Source organism: Peromyscus californicus, unplaced genomic scaffold (genome assembly GCF_007827085.1).
Source record: "Peromyscus californicus insignis strain IS unplaced genomic scaffold, ASM782708v3 Scaffold_13__1_contigs__length_99412109, whole genome shotgun sequence".
NCBI lineage: Eukaryota > Metazoa > Chordata > Mammalia > Rodentia > Cricetidae > Peromyscus > Peromyscus californicus.
Window position 1 is genome coordinate 15,306,690 of NW_026294424.1, and position 26,826 is coordinate 15,333,515.

The 26,826-nt window shown below is 43.9% G+C and overlaps 1 long non-coding RNA gene across 2 annotated transcripts; it reads right to left on the reverse strand.

Annotated features, from left to right (window-relative positions):
* Positions 1–11,105: 11,105 nt before the first annotated feature.
* On the reverse strand, positions 11,106–24,900 carry LOC128108235 (uncharacterized). 2 transcript variants are annotated; one of them, XR_008217382.1, is made up of 4 exons: positions 22,727–24,900; positions 19,471–20,373; positions 16,238–18,911; positions 11,106–13,141 (listed from the first exon to the last, which is right to left on the reverse strand). It is a non-coding gene; the product is annotated as an uncharacterized LOC128108235 (long non-coding RNA). The 2 variants fall into 2 exon arrangements; XR_008217381.1 differs by having other exon boundaries at positions 11,108–16,971.
* Positions 24,901–26,826: the final 1,926 nt, after the last annotated feature.

Below are 26,826 nucleotides of genomic sequence, written 5' to 3' on the forward strand. Positions count from 1 at the left end.
CCTGGGGAGTCAACAAAGTCTAGCAGACCAAGTGAAGGCACTACCAAGCTCCTCCCCTCTGCATCAAGGCTGAGCAAGGTATCCCTCCATAGGAAATGGGCTCCAAAAAGTCATTTCATGCACTAGGGATAAATCCTGGTCCACTCTGTTTCCAGTGTGGCCTTGAACTCACAGAGATCCAGATGAATCTCTGCCTCCTGAATGCTAGGATTAAGGGTGTGTGCTATCACTGCCTTACCTCTATGTTTAATATAGTGGCTGGCTTTTTTTCTCTGATCTCCAGATAAACTTTATTAGGGTGCACTAAGCTTTATTAGGGTGCACAATATATTGGGGGACACAATATATCACCACAGTAAGTTTAAACTTTAAACATAATGTTAACCATCAGACTAAAATGTGCCTGAAAATTAAATGAAAATTTAGGGAAAAAACAGAACTCTCAAGTGATTCAGATTTAATTTGAACAATTTATCATTTTGTTCTGGCAGAGGAAATGGTACATTAAATAGAGATTAAGTTAGTAAAGATACACTTTGTACCTAAGAGTTTCATGGAATGAAAGTAGTGTCCCCACCATAATGCTACAGTGTTGCTCATTGCTTATATTTGTTTTCTATTGCTGTGTGACAAATTGCTATAATTTAGCAGTTTAAACAATGTACATTTGTTATCTCATAGTGTCTGTGGGTCAGAAAAGGGAGAAGGGCTTAGCTCTCTCCTAAGCTTAGGATGTCTGAATGCTACAATTTAGACACTGGCTCAGGCTGGCATCTCCTCTGAGGCATTGGGTTCTCTTCCACGTGTGCATGGTTATCTGCAGAACTCATTTCTTAATAGCTTAATCAACAAAGTAAAAATATAAGTGACTGATGCATAAAAATAACAGTGACTATGTTCCCAGAGAGCAATGGTTGGAACAGGGAGTGGGTAGAGAGCAGATGGCATGGCCAACATAATTTATGCTAAAATGTCTTCCAATCTCTGATTCTGTAATGGAAAGACGATAGAAAAGTCTCCTGAAATTCTGAAGAGTGAGACATGAATTCTTATTATTCTCCATCCTTTTGAAAGCCCCCCTTCCCACTAATTCCCCATATAGTATTCATTGTACCATTTCTATAAGCAAACTGACTTTCTAGATTGGGAGTTAAAGCTGAAATCCCTCATCTCATAGACTCTCTGGGAGAAGGAGTAGATTAACATCAGAAACAGCTGTGGAAAACATGCAGCCATGTCCCGCTAACAAAGGGATGGAAAGTTGTGCTTCTGCACTCTGAAATCAGGCACTAGGTGGAAGAGCTGGTGAAGAGGCCAGCTAGTGCTGTGAGCTTTGGGCACCGCAGTAAACATGGGAATGTGCTGGCTCGATGCCTTCTTTTAAGGCCCCTCTCTGGTCTCTGGTGCATGCTCTCAACCTAGAGTGAATGGCCAGGTCTGTTCCTGGATTAGGTGTCCTTGGTTGCCATCTGGTGTCTGATTCTGAAAACACACTTACTTCCACTTGTGGCAGGATGTTAGTTAACCTGGAAGGTAGGCAGGAAAAGTGTGCTAGAGAGAAGGAGCAGGAGAGGCTGGAAATGATGGGTTCATGATTTGGGAAGGTTATCATTAACAATAGCACAGAACACCATGTGACCTTGGGGATGAGTAGCCATGGTTGGCAGAGACAAGAACAAGGAGGAGAGGATGTTAGAGGTTGAGAGATGAGACTACTAAAGGCCAGCTGAGAATGGAGGGAAATGAACAAGAATCGTGCTTGGCATTCTTTCAGCTGAGTGATAATATGCCGAGGGCTAAACCGATGCAAAAGCAAAGAGTCTTTTATTGAGAGTTAGCTCAGGCCTCTCTGTCTGACTGACGACGCAGCAGAGAAGGAGAGACCCTGAGTAGCAACAGGGCAGGGTTTTAATAGTAGGTAAAGCAAGGTTGGGCGAGTCTTGGGGTCTACAGATTACATAGGAAACGACTCAGGATTGGTTTACGTGAGTGACAATCATGTTAATAACTTTTAATTGGCTAGGGTTAGTTGGGGGTTTGTCAAGGCTACACTTAGCCATTTTGAGGCAGGCCTGGACAAGTCCCAGGCTTTGTCCTTGAGCTGCTGTGGAGGCCGGCTGGTCTAGCACTTATTGACTGTGGGACTGACTCAGTGGCCAGGCTTGGTGTGTCTTATCTCCCTGTCCCTGTTGACAGGAGCATCAGTTATTAATTTTCTTTTGTTCATGGCCCTCCCAGAAACTGCTTGCTCAATCTTAGGAAACTGAAATTGAGGCCTGATCTCTGAGAGAAGACTGAGCAGCCTGTTACGGCATCTGCTTGGTCTTCTCAGTATGAATGGAAACATTGGCTTTTCTTGGGTCTGAAGTCTGTAGACTTTGGGTTGAAATTTACACTATTAGCCTTCCAACTTGCCAACCTCAGATCTTAGGACTTGGCCTCCATCATCTAATCTCCCTGCTCACACATACACACAATTGACTGTTTCTTCAGAGAACTCCAACTAACACAACATTTTACCCATTCTGAAACATACATTTACTGACAACACTATTTGTACACCAAACTTTTCACCTTGCAAAAATGAAATTCTATATCTGTGATGCTTTAAAGGAAAAATGTTTAAAATAGTCTTGGGCATTTGGACACTTGGTACCCAATTGGTAACACGATTTGGTAAGGTTTAGGTGGTGCAGACTTGCTGCAGGAAGTAAATCACTGTGGGAGGGCTTTGAGATTAAAAGTCTGGTGACATTCCTGTTTTCTCTTTTGTGTTTTGTACTTATGGTTGAGATATAAGCATTCTGACCTGAGCTCCTGGGAACACATGGACTCTGGACCAACAGTTAGGGAGCTTGCATGGGACCGACCTAGGTCCTCTGCATGTGTGTGACAGTGTGTGGCTTGGTCTGTTTGTAAGCAGTGAGGTCAAGACCTATCCCTGGTGCTTGGCTGGCTTTTGGGAACCTGTTCCCCATGCTGGATTACCTTCCCCAGGGGGAGGAGCTCAGTCCCACCTCAACTTGATGTGCCATGCTATGTTCAAGTCCATAGGAGGCCTGCTCCTTTCTGAATGGAGATGGAGGAGGAGTGGATAGATGGGGAGGGGAGTAGATGGGAGTCAGTGTGTGTGTGTGTGTGTGTGTGTGTGTGTGTGTGTGTGTGTGTGTGTGTGTGTGTGTAGGGAACACGAGGAAAGGAGAGACAGAAAACTGGTTGATATGTAAAATAAAGGAAAAATATATTAATAAAAATTTTTTTAAAAAGATATAAGTATTCAGCTTTCTGTTCCTGCCTCCGTAATTGCTGCCATGATTTCCTCCCATAATGGACTTTTGTCTTCCTGGAACCATAAATCAAAATATACTCTTTCTTCCGTAAGTTGCCTTTGATAATGGTGTCTTATCACAGCCACAGAAAAGTAATTAACCCAATATCCTTAAACAATAACTCTCCTTCCCCCCGTCACTCAGCTGCTGGTCCTTATCGTCTGCCTTCTGTCTCTAGACATTTAACTAATCAAGACACTTGTAATAAATGAGATGATATAATTTTTGCTCTGTTGTTGGCTTATTTTGATGAGCCTTTTGTCCTCCATATTGCTCCACATTGTAGCATCATTGTCAGGATGCCAACATTTTCTTCCTTTGTAGGTTAAGCAACATTCAAAACTGTAAATTGTATAATTTCCTTTTCCATTTATCCTTTAATAAACACTCAGTGCTTACATCTTTTGGTTATTGTGAATAAAGTTGCTGTTGTTGTGTGTATGTATTAAGATCTTTGGAAGTTCTTGCTTTTAATTATTTTAGAAATACAAACAGAAGTAACATTATGATATCATATGGTTAGGAGCTATGCCATTTTTCAGTACCTCCAACAGTAAACAAAAGTTCTAATTTGTCTACATCCTTGCCTATGTATATTATTTTATTTCATTTTTCTTTAAAATGGATGCAAGGTAGTAGAATACTTAGCTTACAAATTTTCACAGGAACTTTATGACTAAGTTCTTCCTTCCACTTAAGTCCAATTACTTCATTTATCTGATTAAGTTGCCACAATGTATGTGATAAATTCCTTGAGTTAAGGCTTTACAGGGGTTAAAATTTATTACAAGGAGAAGCAAGTCCAACTCTCCAAGCAAGTGTCTTCTCTTCATGTGATCCTGCTGGAAGTCACACTCTGGTCTCTGTTGGGTTCCAGTCTCAAGAAGCTGGCCACTTGCCACTGGCTGAGTGACTAGAGAACATGGACCATATGCCTTGTGCTGCTAGAGGGGACCCTGGTAGCCGGAGGGGTGGGGTGGGGTTCTCTGTGTTCACACACTAGAGGGAGACAGTCATCATGTGGTAGTGAAGCTGTAGCCTTGGAGGACTGTCAACGCCACCTGCCAGGCTACTGCTGTGGCCTCTCTTCACCAGAAGCGGGGCAGATAAGAGTGTCATCCTTGTGCCTGGATTTTCCTTGAACAACAGACACTGAGAAATTTTTGGACACTTCATTTATGATGTTAAGATGTAGCAAGAGGTGACAGTTGACTTAATTTGGAGCTTGCTCTTTCCACCTCCCCTGCTGAGCACATCTAGAGGATGGACTTCCTTCTCCTCAGCTTTGTTTATGTTTTAAAAATTCTCAATACTTTTTTCCTTCTATGGACAAACTCTGTTTTTCTGGCTGGTCTTTGAAATCTATATTTAATTATGATATAGACTACTATTATGTTTTTTTCATTATTTTCAAACATTGTTTTGTACCCAAACCTTTTATAAATACATTCTTTGTCTGAAAACAAGGTCTATTTTTTTCATTCTCCAAGTTATGACAACTCAAGGTATCTGTAATCAAGTACAGTTTTAAATATGAATTTAAATACTGTAAATATTATAAAGGTGATAGTTATTAGGAAAAAGTGCGGTACCCAAATAATGTTTGAGGTAATTTGCGCCATTCTTCCTTCCTAGGGTGATGATAATGTTAAAGCTAAAATTCCAAATTATTCACGCTGAGTCAGTCGAAGAAGAGGGAAAAGAAAATGGCCATTTCTGGCTCCCTAAGGTGCACATGCAAGGATTCTGAGGGCAGGAGATTCGTTGAGAGGGTTAGGACTTCTGGAGGTGGAGCATGACAGAGAGAGGGGAGATGAGGGGACAGCAATGGGTCCTGGGGAAAGTGGAGGAAGGAACAGGCTATAATTAAGATTATAGACTGCTCTAAAGACAGAGGTACATCTCCAGTTTGGCAGCTCCCAGAGGGCAAACTGTGGTAGCACTATTGAAGAACAAGTGGAGTGGCCAGGCAGCAAACTGCTGACATCAACAGCAGCTCAAGCCACTTTAGGACATCACCAGGACAGCACCCTAGGCACGGCCATGTCCTTGGCAGAGAGGCAGAGCACAGGGAGTTGGCCTTCTTGGTTTACGCCTGTGGGGTGTGAACTTGCTCCATTTGATAGCCAAGGCCCAAGCCCTTTACCATAACCTTGTCTTTGCTCTCAGCTTTTTCAAACCCTGAGGCAGAAGAGTGTCTTATTGCCCAAATTGCTCTTTGTTTTATCTACACGGTATTTTTTTTTTTTTTTGTCCTCATATAATGTTGTTAGGGGAGGGAGCCACAGGAGGGCCTTACCTATCCCCAGGTGCACCAAGCTGAGTTTTTAAGGATACCCAGGCTTCACTTTAACTTGTCATCACAGGCAAGATGTAGGCTCATTGCCTTCACCTTCACCTTTATTGCCTTGCCGTACCTTTCATAGCCCCCACACATACCTGATTGAACATACATTGTTCAACAGGCTGAACTTGAAAGATCACATGTCTTCAACCTCAACCATTTTAAAACATCTTAATTGGTAAAGTCACATGCATGTCATTTAACTTCATGACTTGTTATTTCTGTTTTGCGACGATAGATGTCTTTTTATTGGTGCCACCCTGTGGCAAAGAGAAATCATTGAGGATATTTAAGCAAAGAGCCCAGTCAGGCAAGGGTTACTCAGTGTGTTGTTTGGCTGCATTGAGGGGAAGGTCTGGGCTTAGGTAAGTGATGGGAGAAGGCCATCCAGGGTGCTAAGGTGGTGGTGACAATAACTCTAAGATGGTCAGGAAGAGATCAAGGAGGCAGATCCAGTAAATCCTGTCAAAGGAAAAGGAAAGAACCAACAAAGGCAAACTTTTTACAAATACGTTTCCTGGGAAGATCTCTAAGATTAACAGAACTGAAATTTAAAAAGTTTTCATAATTAATTACAAAATATGAAATAGTGTCTAGCAGAAGTCAAGCAAGGAAGTACCATTAAAACTGTGATGCATTATCTGTAGAGGCCCACCAAGGTTTTCTGGTGAGATCTGAGCTTGCTTCACGCAGCAGGGCTGCATTAGGGGATGGCTTGACCACACGCATGGTCACCAGGTGTTTGGGATTATTCTGCACTTGGCTGTGCTGGGGGGAGGTCTTTTTCTCCACCCCTTGGCATTCTTTTAAAAGCCCTTTAGTAGAGACAGAAGGGGCTGGTGGGTTTTGACCCAGGCCCTCCCGAGGCTATCCTGTGTTTCTTTCTGTCTGTCTCTCTCCTCCATATTTCTATCTAACTCTTTTATCCCTCACTCCTCAAGAGTACTTGGGGTAAATAACTGTGGGAGCTGCCCCCCCACAGTTATCAAATGACCTCAGTGTTATTTGTCCTTTCTTCGTCTTCCCAATTAGAGCCTCTGCTCTGATTTTCCCCTTTCATATCACCTATATTCTGTTATTCCCCCTCAACCCCTGACTCCCCTACACACACACACACACACACACACACACACACACACACACACACACACACATGGAGTTCCTTTATACTTTCCTGGTTTCTGTGGTTACTCATATACTCACATCTGAAGATTTGGAGCTAGGGACTGCAGCAGATGAGAGAGATGGGATTATTCCTTATCTAAATTCTAACTCTTATCCTTATACCCACAGCTAAGTGTAGCTATTATTCCTCATCAAAGAAGCTTCTCTCTGCAGCAAGCTGAGACCGTGACAGAAAAATCACAACTGAATATAAGGCAAATATCAATGGATTGTGGGGAGCACAGCCCCAATGGATACATCTCCATCACAGCTCCTACATCTATGGCTCGGGGAACATAGAAGAAGAGGGGCAGAAGGATTGTAAGAGCGCGAACAGCAAGAATTCTGCTAGAAGTAGTGTCTCCAAGGAATGGCTGCAAAACCAAGACTGGAACAGAGGTAATATCAATGCACAAGTTAATGGAGAAAGGGGGAAAATTTCATGGGGTCCGTCTCCTAGTCAAAGAACCACAGGCAGCTAATGACTGCTGTGAAAAGGAGAATTAGCCCATTTCAGGGATGAGCCCCATTATTGATTGTCCAATGCAGAATAGTCAGCCTTGAAAACACAAACATGCACACAAACATGCACACAAACAAAAACAGAGTGCAGGTTGTGTGTGTGTGTGTGTGTGTGTGTGTGTGTGTGTGTGTGTGTGTGTGTGTGTGTATTTGTGCATGCACATACATACACACATCTTTAACAATAACAATCGAAGAAAAAGAGGCTATCAACCTGACAGTGGGGGCATGAAATGGCTGGAGGGAGGAGGAGAGGAAATTGATATAATTCTATTCAACTAAAATGAATAAAAATATAACTATATTACTTCCCCCTCTCTTTCTTCTTCCAATGCCCTCATCACTCTCAATTTGATAGCTTTTTTATTTGATCATTATTGTTGCGTTATATGCATAAATATAGCCTGCTAAATCTATTTTTCTTGTTTGGTTTCAGAGCTGTGTATGTATGGTTTCAGGGCTGACCTCCCCCTATTGGATAACCAAGCAGGCGACTCATCCCTGGGCAAGGCTAATTCTCTCTCAGCATTCACTAGTTGCCTATAGCTCTTTGTCTGTGTGTGGGATCCTATGAGACTTTCTTCCTTCCATGTTAGTATGTCTATTGATAGTTCCATTGTTCACATTCTTGTCTATGAAGGCATTTCTAAAAGAGGTGGTCACACACATGGATCACTTTTAGAAGGGGAAACAGATGAAATCTCCATGAGCAAACTGGGGATGAGGTGGGGGCAATAGAGGGCATGGATAGGGGTTGAGACCATGAGGGAATGGGATGATTGAGTTGGGCAGGGACAGAGTGGAAGAGCAATGAAAAAGATATCTTGATAGAGGGAGACATTATGGGGGTAAGGGAGAACTCTGGTGCTAGGGAAAATCCCAGGAACCCATAAGGATGACCCCAGACTAGACTACTAGCAATAGTGGAGAGGGTGCCTGAGCTGGCTTACTCTGGTAAGCAGATTGGTGAATACCCTAACTGTCATCATAGAGCCTTCATTCAGGAACTGATGGAAACAGATGCAGAGATCCACAGCCAAACACCAGGCCCAGCTCCAGGAGTCCAGTGGAAGAGAGGGAAGAGGGATTCTATGAGCAGTGGGGGGGTGGTGGTGTCAAGATCATGATGGAGAAATATACAGAGACAGTAAACCAAGCTCATAGGAACTCACGAACTTTAGACTGACAACTGTGGAACCTGCATGGGACTGGACTAAGCCCTCTGCATACAGGAGACAATTGTGTAGCTTGGTCTGTTTGAAGGGCCCCTGGCAGTGGGATCAGGGTCTATCCCTGGTGCATGAACTGGCTCTCTGGAGTCCACTACCTATGGTGGGATGCTTTGCTCACCCTTGATGCAGTGGGGAGGAGCTTGGTCCTGCCTCAACTAAATGTACTAGGCTTTGCTGACTCCCCATAGGAGGCCTTACCCCTTTGGAGGAGGGGATGGGGGGGTCTGGAGGGAAGACTGAGAGGGAGCAGGAGGAGGGATGAGAGGCGGATCTGTGGTTGGTATGTAAAATGAATTTTAAAAAATTTAACAAAAGAGAGAGGTGGTCACACAGCTGACTTCCTTCATGTTGGACCTCTTTGCTTAAGAAGACAGGCCAGTCAGTCATCCTTCCTGAGCAATGAGCACCTCATGGACTCATTGTTCATGCAACCAAAGTTACACTGAGAGTTACTGCCCTTGATATTTTCCTTCACACAAAAGAACACACACATGCACACATTTACTAACTTTTCTGATCTGGATTGGCCATGCTGGCCTATCTGCACTTGAGTTAACTATTTTCACTGCTCTGGAGAATGATATATCTGAGATAAAGACATCTTCTGAAGGCTCAATGGTCCTTTGGTTATGGGGAACTGAGATGTCCTTCTGGATTCTCAGTCTCTTTAATAAAAGAATTTTAAAAAAGATTTGAAGAAGCCCAAGCACAGCCAATTTTGAGAGAAAAACAACAGGATAGGCAAGCTGCAAATCCTGGCAGCTGCCAGGAGGAGAGGAGATGAAACCAAACAAAACTATGCTTTTTAAGTCAGGTGCAGAGTCACGAAAACATTGACAAAGGGTGTCTGGGAAGCATGCTTAGGTTTTAGGCCAGTATCCAAAACAGAGACAAAGAAAAGGAGAAGGAAAAACCTGCTTCGTGCTGAGCTCCAGATCTGAGTTCAGGGGCACCCAATTCCAGGCTATGGTATCCAAGGACAAAGGACTGCATTGAGGAGATGTGATTAGATATAGAAACAGATGGTGTATCATGAAAGGAAAAGCATCCAATGGGAGTGGGCTAGTGAACCAAGGAAGGAGCCTCACACACCAGATCAAGAGGCTTGCAGTCCTTTATTGAACACTTACATAATGCCTGTCCATCCCTTTCGTGTTTTGCAGGCTCTTTGTGAGCTGGCTCTATTCATTACATGAAGACCAGGTGAGAAAAGACTTCCAGTCTTCTGCAACCTGGCTTATGTCATGTGATTCTTTAAAAAAAAATTACTATAAAGTCTGCTGCAAGATCATGTCTCCTAGAAAGACAGGGAAACGACACCCATGATACCTCAGCAATATGTCTGCATAAAGGATCTGAACAACGATAACACCATAGATATGATAACATGGAAGGGGGAAATCTCACTGGTTCCCAGCTCTAGACAAAGAGCTATAGATCATCAGGCATTTAACAACTGATGAGAGAAGAATTAGTCTTCCTCGGGAATGAGCCCCCTAATTGGTTATCTAATATCAAATGGTCAGTGCTGAAATCCTATACATTCAAGTAACACTAAACATACTCAGTAAATTGTATTTATATATTTATCTGTTTATATATGTGGCAATAAAGAAAAAGAAGCCATGAATTTGAGAGGACGCAGGATAAGAGGTGTGATGGGAGGGGTTGGAGGGAAGAGAGGGAGGGGGAAAAGGTGTAATTATATTTTAATTTTAAAATTGAAATTAAAATACACAAATCATATGTTAATCTTGATGTTTCAACCTTCAGTCACCTGCCACACTATGACTGTTCTTAATACACCCATATATTCATTTAAGTACTTAACAGTTATTCACTCACATTGGCCTTTCAATATGGGCTTATTGTCCCCATAAGGAATCAAAGTCAATGACATTGTACTATCATATGTTAAGGTGATCTTAACTCTTGTTGCAAGTGATTGATAGATTTGTAGATCATTGACAAGGGACTTTCATCCTGAGATGACCAATACACCAAGACCCACAGTCACCACTTGGGGTTAAAGAGAACATTTAATGGAGAACATTTGTTTGTTTGTTTATTTATTTGACAAAATCTCATGTCTCCCGACTTGGCCTTCACTTCGTTATATAGTGGAGGATGCAATCCCCCTGCCTCCACCTTCCAGGTGCTGAGATGACAAACATGTGCCACCAGGTCTGGTTGGTTTATGAGGTACCAGGGATCAAACCCAAGACTTACTGTGTGCTAGACAACTGAGCTACATCCCCCCGCCCCCGGCCTAGTTATAATGCACTTAATTTTTAGTTAGAGCTTGGAAAAGAGGACACCAATATGGAATGCTTCAATATGATGGACTTGGTGAAACATTATGTCTGCATTTGTCCTCCTAAAAAGAGAGGGGTGTGTGTGTGTGTGTGTGTGTGTGTGTGTGTGTGTGTGAGAGAGAGAGAGAGAGAGAGAGAGAGAGAGAGAGAGAGAGAGAGAGAGAGAGAGAGAGAGAGAGAGGAGAGAGAGAGAGAGAGAGAGAGAGAGAGAGAGAGAGAGAGAGAGAGAGAGAGAGAGAGAATATGAAATAAATACATGGACTTAAAACTTTGACCAGAGTTTGCATTGTAATTACCTATTAGTTTCTTTAAAATATTGACCATATGATTTTAAGAAGAGCTCCTTTTGGGAGGTAATTTTTTTTAAACTTTCTGTCATTAGTGTATTCCCCTCATGTTTCTGCCATTTCTATAATTTATGCTAATTGTGTTACCACTTTAAAAATGTTTTAAAGGTGGCCTAGGTGGATGGACACACCTGAGTGCTGCCTGGGGCCCCTGCTGCCTGGGGTAGGCAGGCACCACTACAATAAATACTTGATGGAGAAGAGCAAAGACAGAAAAACTGAGTGGTGCCCTTGCTAGGGAGAGGTGGACCTGGAGACATGATGGTGGTGACAGGTGAGAGAGAAGGCTGAGGTCGACATGCTGTCATTGTCCGGTAGGGTTGGTGGGATGGTGCACAACAGCCGGGAACTTATGCAGACACAGACTCAGCCCTGAACCTGCCACCTGGCTGCGGGATTCCCCTGGCTCTGGGCAATGTTGGAGGCCGGAGATGGGAAAGTTTCACTTCCTGGATTGGACCTCCTCAAAGGACCACCATGGTCCTCAATACCACCAGAGGGCATGTTGGTGTCGGAGGTCCATGTTGCTGCCTGGACCGCCACGAAGCCTGAGATCCATGTGGATGTTTGCAGTCTGTGTCGCTGCCCCATGCCTTGGCTTTGCTGCCTTGGGGAGCCATGCTGATGTAAGTGGCATGTGTCGCCACCTAAGGCAGTGTTGAGGCTCATGGTCATCAGCCGCTGAGGGCCGTGAGTGGGACAGTGGTCCTGATATGGCCAAGAGCCGTGTTGATGTCTGTGGCCAGTGTTACCACCAAAGGCCATGCCTGTGGTTAGGGCTGCTACCTGAAGCCATGCTAATGTGTGTGGGCGGCAGGAGAGCTGGTCCTGCCCCTCACAGCAGAGCTGGCCCCACCCTTCACCAGCCCTCAGCACTGTGGTGCAGGTGGTGGTGTGGGTGTAGGGGTGCAGGAGAGCTAAAACCCTTGGACACCAACCACACAGCTCTCCTCAGCTGATGGATAAAGACTCACCCTCCTTTGGTGGGCTGGGTACTAGGAATCTGATCATGCTCCACGCTCCAGTGAATATAGGACAACACAAAATGGACTTTTTTTTGAAGGGGGAGGCCACATGGGAAGTGAACACAATTGGGTTGCATGCTGTGAGATTCTCAAATAATCAATTAAACTGTTTCACACTTTTTTACTTAAGTACATTTATTTGTTAAGAAAAATAAATGTGGATATCTACCTGGGAATCCAGGAGTGGCTATGTGAGGGTGTTAGGGTAGGTACAGGCTTTGTGTGGGCTGTGAGGTGAGGAAGGGCTCAATAGGGGAGCCCCCAAGAAATGCTGTAACTTTAAGAATCTCTTGGTTTTACTGGAGTTGTGAGCAGCTAATTGCAGTATGTGATTCAAAACCTCACAGAGATCAGCTGGTGTTTCAGGATGCACTTGGCTACCATGAGCTATTGTTATTTAATGTTTATCTAAGCACTTCCCCAAATAAACTTTTCACATGGAAATCCTGGAGCACCTACAGATGGTGCAAGTTTCAAAGTCTGACTAACAAGCCACTGGCTTGATCTCACTGTCCTCTGACCCTTCAATGTGAATGATTCAGTGAAAGGATATGCAATAAAGGAAAATCAGTTTGTCACACATTTGCATGGTTAATCTTGGTTGCCAATTTGACACATCTGGGGGGAAAGAACTTCAATTGAAGAATTGTCTCCACCAGTTCGGGCTTCAGGAACATCTGTGGGAGCATTTTCCTAATCGCTAATTGATGAAGAAGGGTTCAGTCCACTGTGGGTGGTCCTATCCCCAGGCAGTTGGGTCTGAGCTATATAATAAAGGTAGCCTGTGAGCAACCCAATAAGCAGAGGTCCTTTATGGTTTCTGCTTTAAGCTCTGGCCTTGAGTTTCCTCCATTGATGATGTCCTGTAGATGAAAGAGAGTTCTTATTGCCAAGTTGCTTTTGGTCATAGTGTCTATCACACAACAGAAAACAAACCAGAACACATGTTTCTTCTCCTGGGAAGATGTTTTGCCTCCTAAATCTGTTCTTGCTCTGTTTAGTAGTGGTTCTCAACCTGTGGATCACGAATGACCCTTTTACAGGGGTCACCTAAGACTATCTGCGTATCTGATGTATACACTGTGATTCATAACAGTAGCAAAATTACAGTTACGAAGTAGCAACGAAACTAACTATTTTTGGTGGTCACCATCACATGAAGAACTGTGTGAAGGAGCCCCAGCATCAGGAAGGTTGAGAACCTCCATATTAGTGCTTTCCTTGGTGGCTAACATTAGTGTAACCTTTCCTATATTGCACACCTTATTATCAATGCCACAAATTATGAGTTGGCCCCTGGCACCTTCCCTTAACTTCTCTCTGGGTGTTCTGAATTCTTCAATCATTTTTATATGTGGCTAATGCTATTTATGATGGTCCAGATGCAAGCCTTCCACACTTTGTCTACTTTCTTGTGAATTTAAATCATAATTTGACAGTGGAGATGGAGTCAATACGCTGGCTTTTCACAGTATTTTATTTAAAGCAGATGTGAAAGTCCTTCGTCTGAACGCTGTTAGCTATCACTATGTGACTGCAGTCAGCACTCCACAATCAGTCCTCAGAGGCACATCATCTAGCACACCCTATACCTCCATCCGAAGCTGCCCAGAGCCCTCGAACAGGTGCACAGACACTCAAGAATCTCTCATCTAGTAATTAGCCTCCTCTGTGGATTTCTTCAGTTGCTTATTAGTTTTCCCGTGCATAAATTCTAGTCATCAATATGGCCACTCTTGATTGTTGTTTGCACCTATGTTTTTAATCAAATGTCAAGATAGGCGAACAGGGAGTGAGCTACGCACTGAAGTGGATATGATACAATGAGTTCCTCCTGCCATCTAGCGGTCAAACTCTTCATTGTCAAGGCAAAAACAATAGGTTAAAAGAACAGATGAAAATACAAAAGGGACAGACTGGTAAGAGAATCACCAAGAGTGGAGAGGAATGAGGGAGGGTAATGAGCGTGAATATTATTAAAATACTTTAGATGCCTATATTACAATGCACAATGAAACCCGTTATTGCGTATAATTAATATATATAAATCTTAAGGAAAGAAAAAGACAGACTGATGCACTATCCCACAAGAGTCTTGATTTGTATGTGGGGTTGCGTTTGTCATCTTGTAGATGTGACACTTCTTAGGAAGCCAGCAGCAACCACTAATGGAGACTGTACCTGTCTGGGTGTAATCTTGTTGGTTAATGAGTGAGAGCCTCCACTTAACAGAACACAGGCTCTGGGTCCCATCGGGCCAGCTTTTGATGGGAGCAAAACTAATGCGTGGTGAGAGGAGTCTGGGTGGCGGTTGCACTTTGGTTGTTGGCTCAGGAGTTTACCGGAAGGGGTCATGTGGAAACATTCTAGGGGGTGGCATCAATGCTCCAGGTGCCACGAGAGAGGCTTGGGTTGTAGAGTGTGAGCACTCTTCAGAACTCTCCAGATGGTACACTTGAGTTATTTGTGTGGTGGGGTCCCAGCTCAGTCATCAAGCACTGCTGCACAAATAGGAGGACCTGAATTCTCTCACCAGAACCCACATAAGAAGACACTGGACACAGCGGTGTGAGCAAGCAGTCACAGTGCTGGGGGAGCAGAGACAGGTGGATCCTTTGTACTTGCTGATCAGTCGACTTAGCTTAATTGGTGAGGCCCAGTAAGAGACTTTGTCTCAAAAACCAAGGCGGACAGCTTCTGAGGAATGACCTCTGGCCTCCACCTGCACACACATGTGCACATGCACACATTCACTCATATGCATGCATACACACACACACACACACACACACACACACACACACACACACGGAACAAGAGCAAGAGAGTAAGAATGAGAGAGAGAAGGAGGGAGAGAGAGAGAGAGAGAGAGAGAGAGAGAGAGAGAGAGAGAGAGAGAGAATGTGTTTCATTACATGTGAGTTTTACTTCCAAAATAAAATGTCATGGAGAAAATTACTCATGTTTGAGCTTGTGAAGTGCACTTACAAATAACAGGTTCACCAATGAACAGGCATATTAGATATATGTATTGTTATAAATCCAGTGTAGTGAAAAAGAATTGCAGAAGTGAGATGGTATATGCATATAGGAAAATGTTTCCAATTTTTCTGCATGTTAGAGAATCTTGCAGTATAATGTCAGAAAACAATTCTCAGTTGAATACTGGATGCCACGAACTTGATCTTATTTTCATTAATTGCTATATTTAAAGATATGTCAGGAGGAGGCGCCTGTGAATTGACTCAGCTTGTAAAGACACTTGCTACCAAGCTGGACATCTTGAGTTCTATACCTAGAACTCATAGAGTGGAAAGAGATTTGACTCCTTTACCTCATACACACACACACACACACACACACACACACACACACACACACACACACACACTGTTAAAGATTAAAGCCATCAGGAACCATGATGGCTAAGGAAGTTGACCAACTGTGCAGGTGATGAACAACAGGACTTCCATCCATGTCCATGTTGCTAGGTTCCATCACAACACTTGTTTTTCACTCATTAGGAAACAAAACACATTCTAAGCATCGTGGGATAAATGTAACTGCTGTTGGGAAAGCAAATGTCTAAGCTCTGGCCCTGATCAAGGACGGCCTTTCCTATACAAAGAACAGATTATCACAGAACAAGGACCCAGCCTGTGAGAGTCTCCAGCACATCTCTTGATTTGCTTCATATCCACGGCCTCTACTTTCATTTTAGCATAACAAGCTATTTCTAGCACTTGGTTTTTATCTCTAATTAATTTTATATATAGAACTCTGTTATTTCCAAACATTAAGAATTTTAACATTAGAGTTTCAAAAAAGACATAGAGATGAGAAATATATTCTCCCTTTTTTTTCTTGTTCATTTTTTTGGTGACAATATCTGATTCTGTTACCCAGGCTGGCTCCTTGAGATCTTCCTGCCTCTGCCTCCCAGCTGTTTTCATTCTTACCTTTCCCCATATACTTCTTTATGGACTGTCACACTAGGTCATCTTGAGTTTTGACATTTTGGAGGAGAATGATGACCCAGGAGGTGAATGGTACACACTTTTATCTAAGCTACAAAGTCATTGGCTGTGGACTTGTGCATATTGTGAAGTTTTGCTTAGTCTTAGTTCATGTATAAAGTGAAAGATGTCATCTCTGAGATCTGGTCCAGCCACGACTGACCCGTCATCCACATGATCTTGTCTTTATAGCCCTCACTGTCGGGATGCTACTGACTACTTTGTACTGGGCTAGTTCTGGCTTGCCCCCTGTTATTAATTGGGTGGGACTGGAAAGTCCTTTTGTTTCCTGGGTGATCTTGGTGGCATTCTAGGTCAGAATTTTTCTGAACTGCCCAGGCGTATTGTTATCCATTCTGTGGATGCCCATTTTCTTCTCATGTGATACTCAAAGACACTCCCAGGTTCACTTTCACAAGGCAAAGGGGAGAATTTTCTCACGGAAATGTTTTTAACACTGGGTGGCGCTGCTGAACCACGGAAACTGAGCGAAGGAGGCCCAAGATGAAAAACATCACTCTTACGTTTTCAAAAATGTTTCATTTGGAAATACTTAATCACTTGTTCAACAGAAATAGCCTTTCCTAAGCCATGGGATGGGAAGTCCCATCATGAAATGAAGCTCCAGCGCTTGTATGCTCCCGACTCTGAGGTCTGTGCATCTTCACAGGAGGCTGCTAAGGAGACAGAAGGTTGAAAACCAGTAGTGTTGTCCTGGAGGTGCTTTGGAAAGAGTAAACACTGAGAGGACAGTGATTATTTTCTGGTCATCAGATCCAGCCTTACTTATTGTCGGGGCTAAGAACCACTAACGGCTCTAAATGGTAGCCACTAACAATCGTTAAGAGCAAATCCCTTATATTCTTCATTTTTTTTCTGACTCACAGTGAGGCACTAGGTCCCACTCTAGACATTCTGTGTGTGTGTGTGTGTGTGTGTGTGTGTGTGTGTGTGTGTGTGTGTGTGTGTTTGTGTGTGTGTACACATAGGTGTGTGAGTGCATGTGTGGTGTGTGTGTGTGTGTATGTGTGTGTGTGTGTCACACATCTGGGGTTGAATTAATTCAAAAGAAATGAGAAAGGGGATTGGAAATAGCAGGAGGCACTGATGTTTTGGAAAATGGCAGTTCCTTGAGAGAATCCACTTAAATGAAGATCAAAAAGTATACAAATGCAAAATGAATATTAAGATTCATACACTTTATATTTTACTAAAATGACATATGAAAAGATGTCCATATGCATTCAAACTAAAAGACTATTTTATTCATCCAGCATTATTCCCCAAAACCTTCTAATCACAAGCCAGCACATTTGCTGTCTGGGCATGGATGTGGACAGTATTAACAGAGGCACAAAAAGAAGTCATGACCTGAAAAAAATGACTCGTCAAGTTCATTTGGAAAATATGCTTTCAGGTTAAAACCTTTCACTGCATAAAGGGAGATGCTGAGGATTATGCAGAGACTAGAGGAAAGAAAATCCTGTGTTATTATTTTCATTTTTAATATTTTCAGATAAGGAATGAAAGACTGTAAATCAATAAATCTGTAATGAATCCATGAATGCAGGCTAGAGGCATCTCTTCTTTTGCACAGCATCCATTCATAAAGGCCCAAAGGAGGAATTCTCCCAGGTCTAAATGTCAGCATCAGTCATGTTCCTTGTCTTGCAGACCCTGGAATCTTATAATGGATTGTTTCTATCCTTGTACCAAAGGAGAAACAGCAGTTACGTGTTGGAAGATGAGAACCATGTATCTGTGGACAACTGTCAAAGTAAAGCAAGTAGCTCCCTGGCTGTTCCATTGTTTCTTTCTGACTGGGCAAACCCGACCTTCCCGTGTTTGTTTACTTGTGAAAGGATCTTTCTGTATGACTCAGGCTGCATGGGCTCTTGATCATCTGGACTCAGTGTTGGGATTACAGGTGTGGACTACTAACTTAAACATTTCACCCAGTTTTAACATGTCTTTATTTTATTTACTGGAGAAATTGTTACAAACAGTGCTCATGAATTCCTGTATATGTCTTTTTATTTATGTATCTATGATACATATAAATAGAAACATGAACATAAAAGAGATGAGATAGATGCAGATGGAGCTATAGACTTCGTCATAATATAACTTGGAAATGCCCATACTTAGGTCTCGGGTCAAGCAAAGTACAGCTTTTTAGAAGTGGGTATGTGCCCTTTGCACATGGCCCTGGCAAGCAAGCAGAACATAATAGAAGACTGTTGTGTCTGTCTGCTGGGTAGTCACTGTGCAGGAGGCCACTGTGAAGAAATGTAGCCAGCACCTGACAAGTGCCTGCACTCCCCCTTCCCAGTCAATCAGTTGTGTGCTTCTGCAGGACTCGGACCTGTCTGTAGAAAGCCTGTGGCCAGTTATGAAGGCGCTGCCATGTTGCACGTCTCAACAGACCTTCCCCGGCTCAGGGAGGTTTTGTAAGCTAAACAGGACCAGCCAGCTATTCCACAGTGGCAAATGTTCTGGCCTGAGACAGTCAGACATTAGGCTCTTTGCTCTGCACTGTGTCAGGTGCTGCTGAGAACAAAGCAAGGGGCAGAATGGATGTAGAAAAGAGGACAGGCATCCAAAGAAACCCGGAATGCTGGAATAAGAATAGAACAAAAGATAGAGAACTCAGGCTGAAAAGACTCAAAATGTCTCAAGTGATAATTATGCAATTACAGTGGCAAAACACTTGTTAAATCAGGATTGCACATTAAGGGAAATCAGAAGGGTTTCATAAGCCCATTGCATGAGACATTAATCATAAAACAATCTACAATAAATACAAAGGGTAACACAGTAGGAATCAGTAGACCACACTAAGAATATGAGACAATACTGTGACTCTGTGTCTATATATAGTCATTCCTTGGAGGTCTAGTAACCCCTAGTTAAATCTAAACTGAAAATTATATATGATTATTGAAAATGCTAACTCCAGCTAATGCATGTCTGTAATCCTAGCACTCCGGAGGTAGAGGCAGGAGGATCACAAGTTCAAAGCCAGTCTGGGCTACAGAGCAAGTCCCTGTCAAAACCCCAAAACACACAGAAGACATTAATGTGGGAGGTCTGAATTGTACTGTTGTATCCCTGAAATGCAGGAAGTACCCAAGAGTCAGCGCATGAACTACTGAGTGAATAAAGCTGGTACTTACGATCAGCAACACCATGCAGCAGCACTGGGAGAAATGCTGTGTGAGGCTTCATTCAGGTGAGGCTTGTGTGGGGGCCACTGCTCCTGAGGATGATATGTGCCATCTGCCCTGGGCCTGGTTCTGAGGGTTCCCCTCTAGTTAGAGAAGCTGTGGACTCCAAAGAGTCACTATCTATTGAAAGGAATCATGAGCTCAGTTTGGAGGAATAGGAATGAGCAGTACTTATAAGATCCTCTGTCTTCTGGAGCAGTAGAGTATGATTGGGGGTGTGTGTAGGGGAAACAGAGAGACAGATAGACAGATACACACACACACACAGACAGAGGGACAGAGAGAAACACACAGAGAGGATGTAAGCATGCTATTGAGAATATGTACCAGCTTACGCATATTTGGCAGGAAGGCAACAGTGAAGTAAAGCGACAGCGAGAAAGTGAAGTAAACAGGGGTACCAGGCTGTGCCAGGCGTAAGAGGCGGCCAGGCCTACACTTGTTAAGACTGGAATTCGAAATGGTCAGTGATGGGTAAGAATAATTCTCAGTGACTTGGAGACACTAATGTGCTTTGTAGATACAGTTGCGATTGGATACGTGGTATAAACCAATCCCGCTTAACACCACACTTGTAACGACAGGTTTGAAGCAGCACTGGAAATATACATATGCTCTGAGGCATGCCAATTGACGATGGCACATCTGATCTCATTCCACCACCTACTTTTATTAAGCTGGTCCTGCCCGAGTACTCTTTGAGTGTCTAGTTTTTTGTGTGTGTGTGTGTGAACTGAGTCAACATAGAATCACCTTCCCAGAGCCACAGAGAGAATGGCACCAGTTGCCTCCTGGGAAAATCTCAGTGGGTTCCCAGCTCCTGGTGGAATTTGACAAGTGAATGTCCTGCATCTGTGAAAAGGGATACAAAGTAGATTTGAGAATGTGTTACTGATTCCCAAAGAGAGAGAGGATGATTTTCTTATTAGAGTAGAGATTCTCTAGTTATCAGGACATTTGGAAAGCCTCAACCACATAGCAGATGAACGTGGTACTCTAACCTTTTAATCCTAGCACTGAGGAGGCTGAGGCAGGATGAGTGTGAGTTCAAAGCCAGCTTGGGCTACATAGTTGGGCCATGTCACAGAACGAAACAGATGAAACTAGACAACAGCTGGAGAGACTCCTAAGGAAGATGAATATTAGAATCAGAGATGGAGGGAGGGAGGGAGGGAGGGAGGGAGGGAGAGAGAGAGAGAGAGAGAGAGAGAGAGAGAGAGCAAGCAGACCAGGATGGCATGTTAGAAGCTACCATAGAATCATTGTCCTTGGTTCTGACCCTCAGAGCAGACCAGCACTTCTGAATCAGGAAGCCTGGGCAGAACCCAAGGCTTCGAGTTTTCAGATAATGTGATGTTGATATTAGGGTTGGGCACCTACAAGTTGAAATCCCTCTCACAGAGGAGGGCTCTGCGCATGTTTTTGTCCTGCAGCATCACTTAAAGGGGATTGAGTATGAGGCTGTCTGCTAAGAAGAGATTGGGCCATGTAAGAATCCATTTCCCCATGGCTTTCCCAAGACCTCTACCTGGAAGACCAGAAATGTACCTTCCCAGAATAGCTTTAGCCAGGCCTGGTCCATGGCAAGGCAGCCATTCTCTCTGGAGCGGAGGGTCTGCCATCTAGGATGAAAACACTCTTGTAGGGCTGTAGGCAAACAGGAGAAGGACCAGCAGGAGCTGCCTAACTGCAGAGCTAGCTCACCTCAGTATCCTCTGCTGCTTTGTACTCTAGACTCACAGCCAGGCCAGAGAGGATGGCACTTGTATTCACAGCTGTGGGACAGAATGGAGGTGTGCAGGGGATGGAATTGCTAACATTGGCATAGCAGCTGGCTGCATTAGTAATATATCAAATTGGGACCACGGATCCGAGTAGCAGAGGCAATTCCACGGCATCTTATCTCTGGGCTGGAGGGTCATGCTGCTAAAACTGCTGGGAATTGCAGAGCACAGCATCACAGGAGAACACAGGTGGTGAGGACCGGTAATCAGGAAAGCACCTCCCTTGGGAGGGCCAAGGACTTCCATGTATCAAGCCCATGGTGGCCCTGACCTGGGGATGAGGGTGACTCACATACAATGTTATCTCATTACATTTTCACAGCAGTCCCTGCAACGTGTTAATAGCTTCACTTTACTGATGGGCAAATAGGCTGAGAAAGCTAATCTAACTTTCCCCGCTACCACAGGGCAGCAGATGGGAGTCTCTTCCTAAGCGTTTTGAGAACTGGAACATTCATGAGGACAATTTAGCATTGAAAGTTGTAACAGCCTTTTGCCCCTGACTCTCTCGACCCGGTGGCAGAATAGATTATAATTGTTTCAGGAATGGAGAATGCACTGGCTAGTACCTGGCACTTTTTTTTTTTTCTTTTTTGGCATTCGAGTAATATTTGTTTCTAGAACAATGCATGAATGGGCATACACACACACACACACACACATACACACACACACACACACACACACACGGGGAACTGTACAAACACATTTCAGGTAGGTGTCAAAGTCCCCAAGGCTTTTTAGTGGATCAGCCTGTAGTTTGGGTCCTGCAGGAGAATTGCTTATTTCAAAGGCTAGATCTGCAGTGATCAGAGTATTTGAGGGACTGGGGAGGGGGCAATAATTGAATTAGGATTTTCAAAAATGGCATGTTTCCATCATGGTTGGTGAAAATAAAGACAACCAGTTGGGTAGATGCTACCTAGGCAGTAGCCCAGAAATGCTGCTTACTCATCTGTGGCTTAGAGGCAGAGTTTAGCAACAGACAAAAAATGTAATCAAAATAAAACAGGTGCTTTCCCACACAGAGAGTATGAGAATTCGAGGAAAGTAAATTTAGTCTCCCTGTAAGTCCTTAAAATACACACCACACCCATATGAATGTGTCATTAGCAGGCTGAGGGTTTCATACAGAGTAAACAATTGCTATGACTGTCGTTGGGCAACAGCCAACGTGAGGAACCTGAATCCTGAAGGGCGGAGTTTCTCACTGCACAGCCTTTCTCTCTCTGCCACAAACCTCTGCCTTCCTCTGCTCCTCATTTTACTTGTAATGTTGCTGCTCAGGGCAGAGAGAGATCACAAGTGGAAGAAGAGGAGGCAAAGACGAAGGCATACTGCCCTCAGAGTCCCCCGACACTTGGTAAGGTTAGAGCATTGCACAGGACCCCGGGTTTCAAAAGGCGTTGGAGCAAGCTTACCTACTGAGTGAGGATGGTATCCATCATAGTACAGTCGAAGGGTTGTGGTTTGGGTTTAGGAAGGCTGGACACCTCTCCTGTGGCCCACCAAAGCCACAATTTCTGTAGGTTACATATGATTTCTAATTTGTAAGGTTCACTGTGAAATGAAAATGCTGGGCCTCCTGCTGACGGGGACAAGAAAACTGTTAGAGCTGTAACAGCCGCAAAAAATAGCTCCTGGTTCTTGGCACGCAGCTTCGAAGACCCCTGAGATTCCCCGAGGAGGCAGAGTTGAGAGGAACATCTTTCCTTATGTGTAACAAACCCCTCTTGACCCTACCAGGGTTGATGCGAGTGGGAAAATCTTGGGTCCTGGGAGCTGGTTGCCCTGAGCTCTTCTGACATAGCGTGTGTAATTGATCTTGGCTTTCCACACATGAATGAGTACCTGAGATAAGTGAAAAAGAGAGAGTTTACTTTGGGCTATCGACACAGAGGTTTCGGTCTTTGCTTAGTTGGGCTCATTGCTCCTGGTCCTGTCTCATGTCATGGTGTGCAGCACATTGTGGAACAAAGACACTTGCCTCACAAAAGCCAAGAAGCAGAGAGAAAGCAGAGGTTGGCCTAGGTCACACTTCCTCTACTAGGCCTCACTTGCGATGGGGTCAGTCACCTGCCAATAGTGCCAGCAGTTAGTGATCGAGTTTCGACACATGGGCCTTTGAGGGACACTTCCAAAGCATAGCAGACAACTCCAGGAGGGCTTAACCTAAGTGGTGGTGCACTAGAAACCTCCGCGAGCACCTGAAAAACACCCTCCCTGACTCTGCCCCATAATCTCCTCTGTGTGTTTGCTTTGGAGCTGTGCCCTTTATCATAAACCGGTGATAGTAAGTGTCATAATTAGCTTCAGCTGTCAAGTTGGCACAACCCTACAGTCACCTGGGAAGAGGAACCTCGACTGAAAAACTGCCTCCATCAGATTGGCCTGTGGCCATGTCTGTGAGGCATTTTCTTAATTGCTAATTGATACAGAAGGGCCCAGCCCATTGTAAACAGTGCCATCCCTAGGCAGGCGGGCCTGAGCTGTGTAAGAAAGCAAGCAGGAAAAGCTAGGGGAAGGAAGTCAGCAAGCTGTGGTCCTCCATGGCTTCTGCTTCGAGTTCTTTTTTTTTTTTTTTTCAGGTTGCTGCCTTGAGTTCTTGCCCTGGCTTCCCTCAGTCGTAAGTCAAAAGGGAAGTCCACCTTGTTGTGTTGGGGACCTGAAACAGGGGCAGTCTGGCAAGTCTGGCCTTCCCCTGTAGGGTTGGCACCAAGGCTCCAACTCTGCCAGAGCTGGATTAAATTTTAAGACAGCAAATTGATGTCTGTAGAAAAACTGGAGAATTGCCATGAACAAAACTGGGTGACATGGCCCATGCCTGTAATAACAACACTTGGGTGGTAAAGGCAGGTCGATCGGAAATTCTAGGTAATCATCAGCTACATAGGGAGTTGAAGGCTAGCCTAGGCTAACAAGGAAAACCATCTTGAATAGCTTCTTACCTAATGGGTCTCCCTAGCTTGCATATATAACAGAAAGTATTTCTCTCCCCTCTTAAAGGTACAAAAATGCAGAGTTTTCTCTTTTTGTCCACATGACTTTTCTGCTTATGTGCATATTCAGTTTTCCCAGCAGACTTCACTTAGAGGAAAGATAGGCTCAAGAGAAAATTAAGAAATTGAAGACAGAGCGTGGGCCTGTGAAACTGGCCCACTAGTGGATGAAGGAGGCAGCAGTGGCCGTGGGTGGAGTCATCGAGTGGCTGATCAAGCCCAACGGAAGAGGTTTGTTCACTTAAGTCTAAGTTGAAAGAGTGAGTTAGTTTATGGCCCTGTCACTTGCTTGTCCACTCTTCTCACTGCTGGCTCTAGACCCTTGTGTTTCTGGTTTGCATGCCTTATCTTTGGCACTTCTGTCACTGAGGTGACAAGAGGGTAAGAGGAGGTCATCTGAAGCTTGCTGCAACCAGCTGAACAGGAGTCTGATGGTACCATGCTGAAAGAGGTCATCCTAAAACCACAGGCTTAAAAGACACCTCGATGATGAGAATGTCAGGGCCTCCTTAGAGTGCTTCATCCACGCCCCATATTAAGGAGTGGAACCGCGTTAGGATCAGTGGATTAAGGCGTTAAGGTCACAGGAGACAAAGCAGTCAGTCACCTACCCTGTGGAGTTCCAACGGGGACTCTCCAGTTCTGTCACTGTTCAAGGCTTATCCACCCAGCAGACATCCCGTAGGGAGAAGCCAATAGCTTGTTTTCCCAGCCTGGAAACAAAAGCGCCAACCACAGTGGGAATCAAGGACTTGATGTTATACAAAAGTTATGCATACTGATGGCCTGTAGGTTTGACCTGCATTTGGGTTGGGTTTGGCCCAGGATGACCTGAAAATGAATTAAAAAATGGTATTAGCACTAAAAAATTTGGACACCCCTTATAGACAACTTTATTTACTCTTTCTCCTGAAAATTCAGCAGAACTAATCACCCTGATCTGAAGGCCCAGGCACTTGTATCCTGAGGAGCTTGGGACTCAGACAGGAACATGCATAAACTCAGGACTCTCCAGCACAGGTAAGCAGTGAGGAGCTTGGGACTTAGGAACTCAGGACTTGCCAGCACAGGTAGGAGTGAGGAGCTTGGGACTTAGGAACTCAGGACTTTCCAGCACAGGTAGGCAGTGAGGAGCATGGGACTCAGGAACTCAGGACTTTCCAGCACAGGTAGGCAATGAGGAGCTTGGGACTTAGACAGGAACTCAGGACTCCCCAGCACAGGTAGGACCTGCCTTAGTATCGCAGCCGACTCCTGGCTTGAAGCTCTTCCCTTGCCTGTCTTTACTAGGACTGTGTTCCTACAGCCCAGGGCCCTGTCTCCCAGCTTCCTGCCAAATAAGATGTCAATGAGAATAATTTCTTTTTAAATTGGGCACCTAATTCTTTCAAACATATCACAATCAATTTTTTTTCTCTATGGCAGTGGAATATCATTTCAAGGAAATTCTTAAATGTGTGTGAGAGCCGTGATTGATAAGGAAATAAAATTACCTTATAAATACAAATAATTACTCCAGCAGAAAGAAAACAGAAATATGTTGTGAAGGGCCGGCAAGTGATTGGTTCCAGACTAAAGAGCTATTTTATTTTATTGTTTGGATTCCTGCTAGAGCAGGCAATTATGTGCACTAGGAGTGGGAGGGTCTGTGTGACCTTGAACAATACTGACACCCTTCTGCCTCATGTCTTTACCACCTGCAAAGCAGACTTTGAAGCACCCACTCCTGCTTTATTACATCGGTAAATTAGACCTTGTGTGCAAGCGCTAGCTATGAGTTCTTCTGCAGACATAGGGCATACATAGCTGATCTTGATACTGTGAATTGGAACACGGACTAAAGTGTTATTTATTCTGAAAACCTGAGGTTATTATTTCCTTGGCAGCTGAATGACCCCTTTAAGCAAGTGCATATTTTCTTATGAGGCTGGGAAAGAATAGAATGAGCCTCTTTCACTTGGCACAAACGCATAGTTTTAAATGTTTGTAATGCCTGGCAAGCATTCTGCCCTGATCACTTTGAATTGTGCTAGTCATAGTCATAATGTAATAAGGCCTTGTTTTTTTTTTCTTCTATTGCGTTCTTCCAAAAGAATGCAGAATAGATGGGGGTTATTAAAAAGGAGGATTAGATTGTCCTTTGCTACGTCAAATACATGCTGTTCTTATTTTTTTCTTTCTGTTTTCTCTACTGCCAGCCATTTGAAATATACCCACACAAAGTTTATATTCATTTCCACAGAATCCTATATTTTGGTCTGAAGGCAATTTTTTTTTCTTTAAAGGAAAATGCTTGCAAATCATAGAGACCTCATTCTGCCTCTTATAAGTTGATCAGTGTGCCCAGGCCCACCCTCAGGAGGAGGCCTACCCCTATTCCACACTCTGGAGATTGTTTTATGCCTGTGGGAGAGTTTTCAAGAGACATAGAACCAATAGGATATAATCTGTGTATATTTGGGATTTATTGGGGAATTGCATGTGTTATCTTGGGGAAGGGGAAGTCCTGCAATAGGCTATCT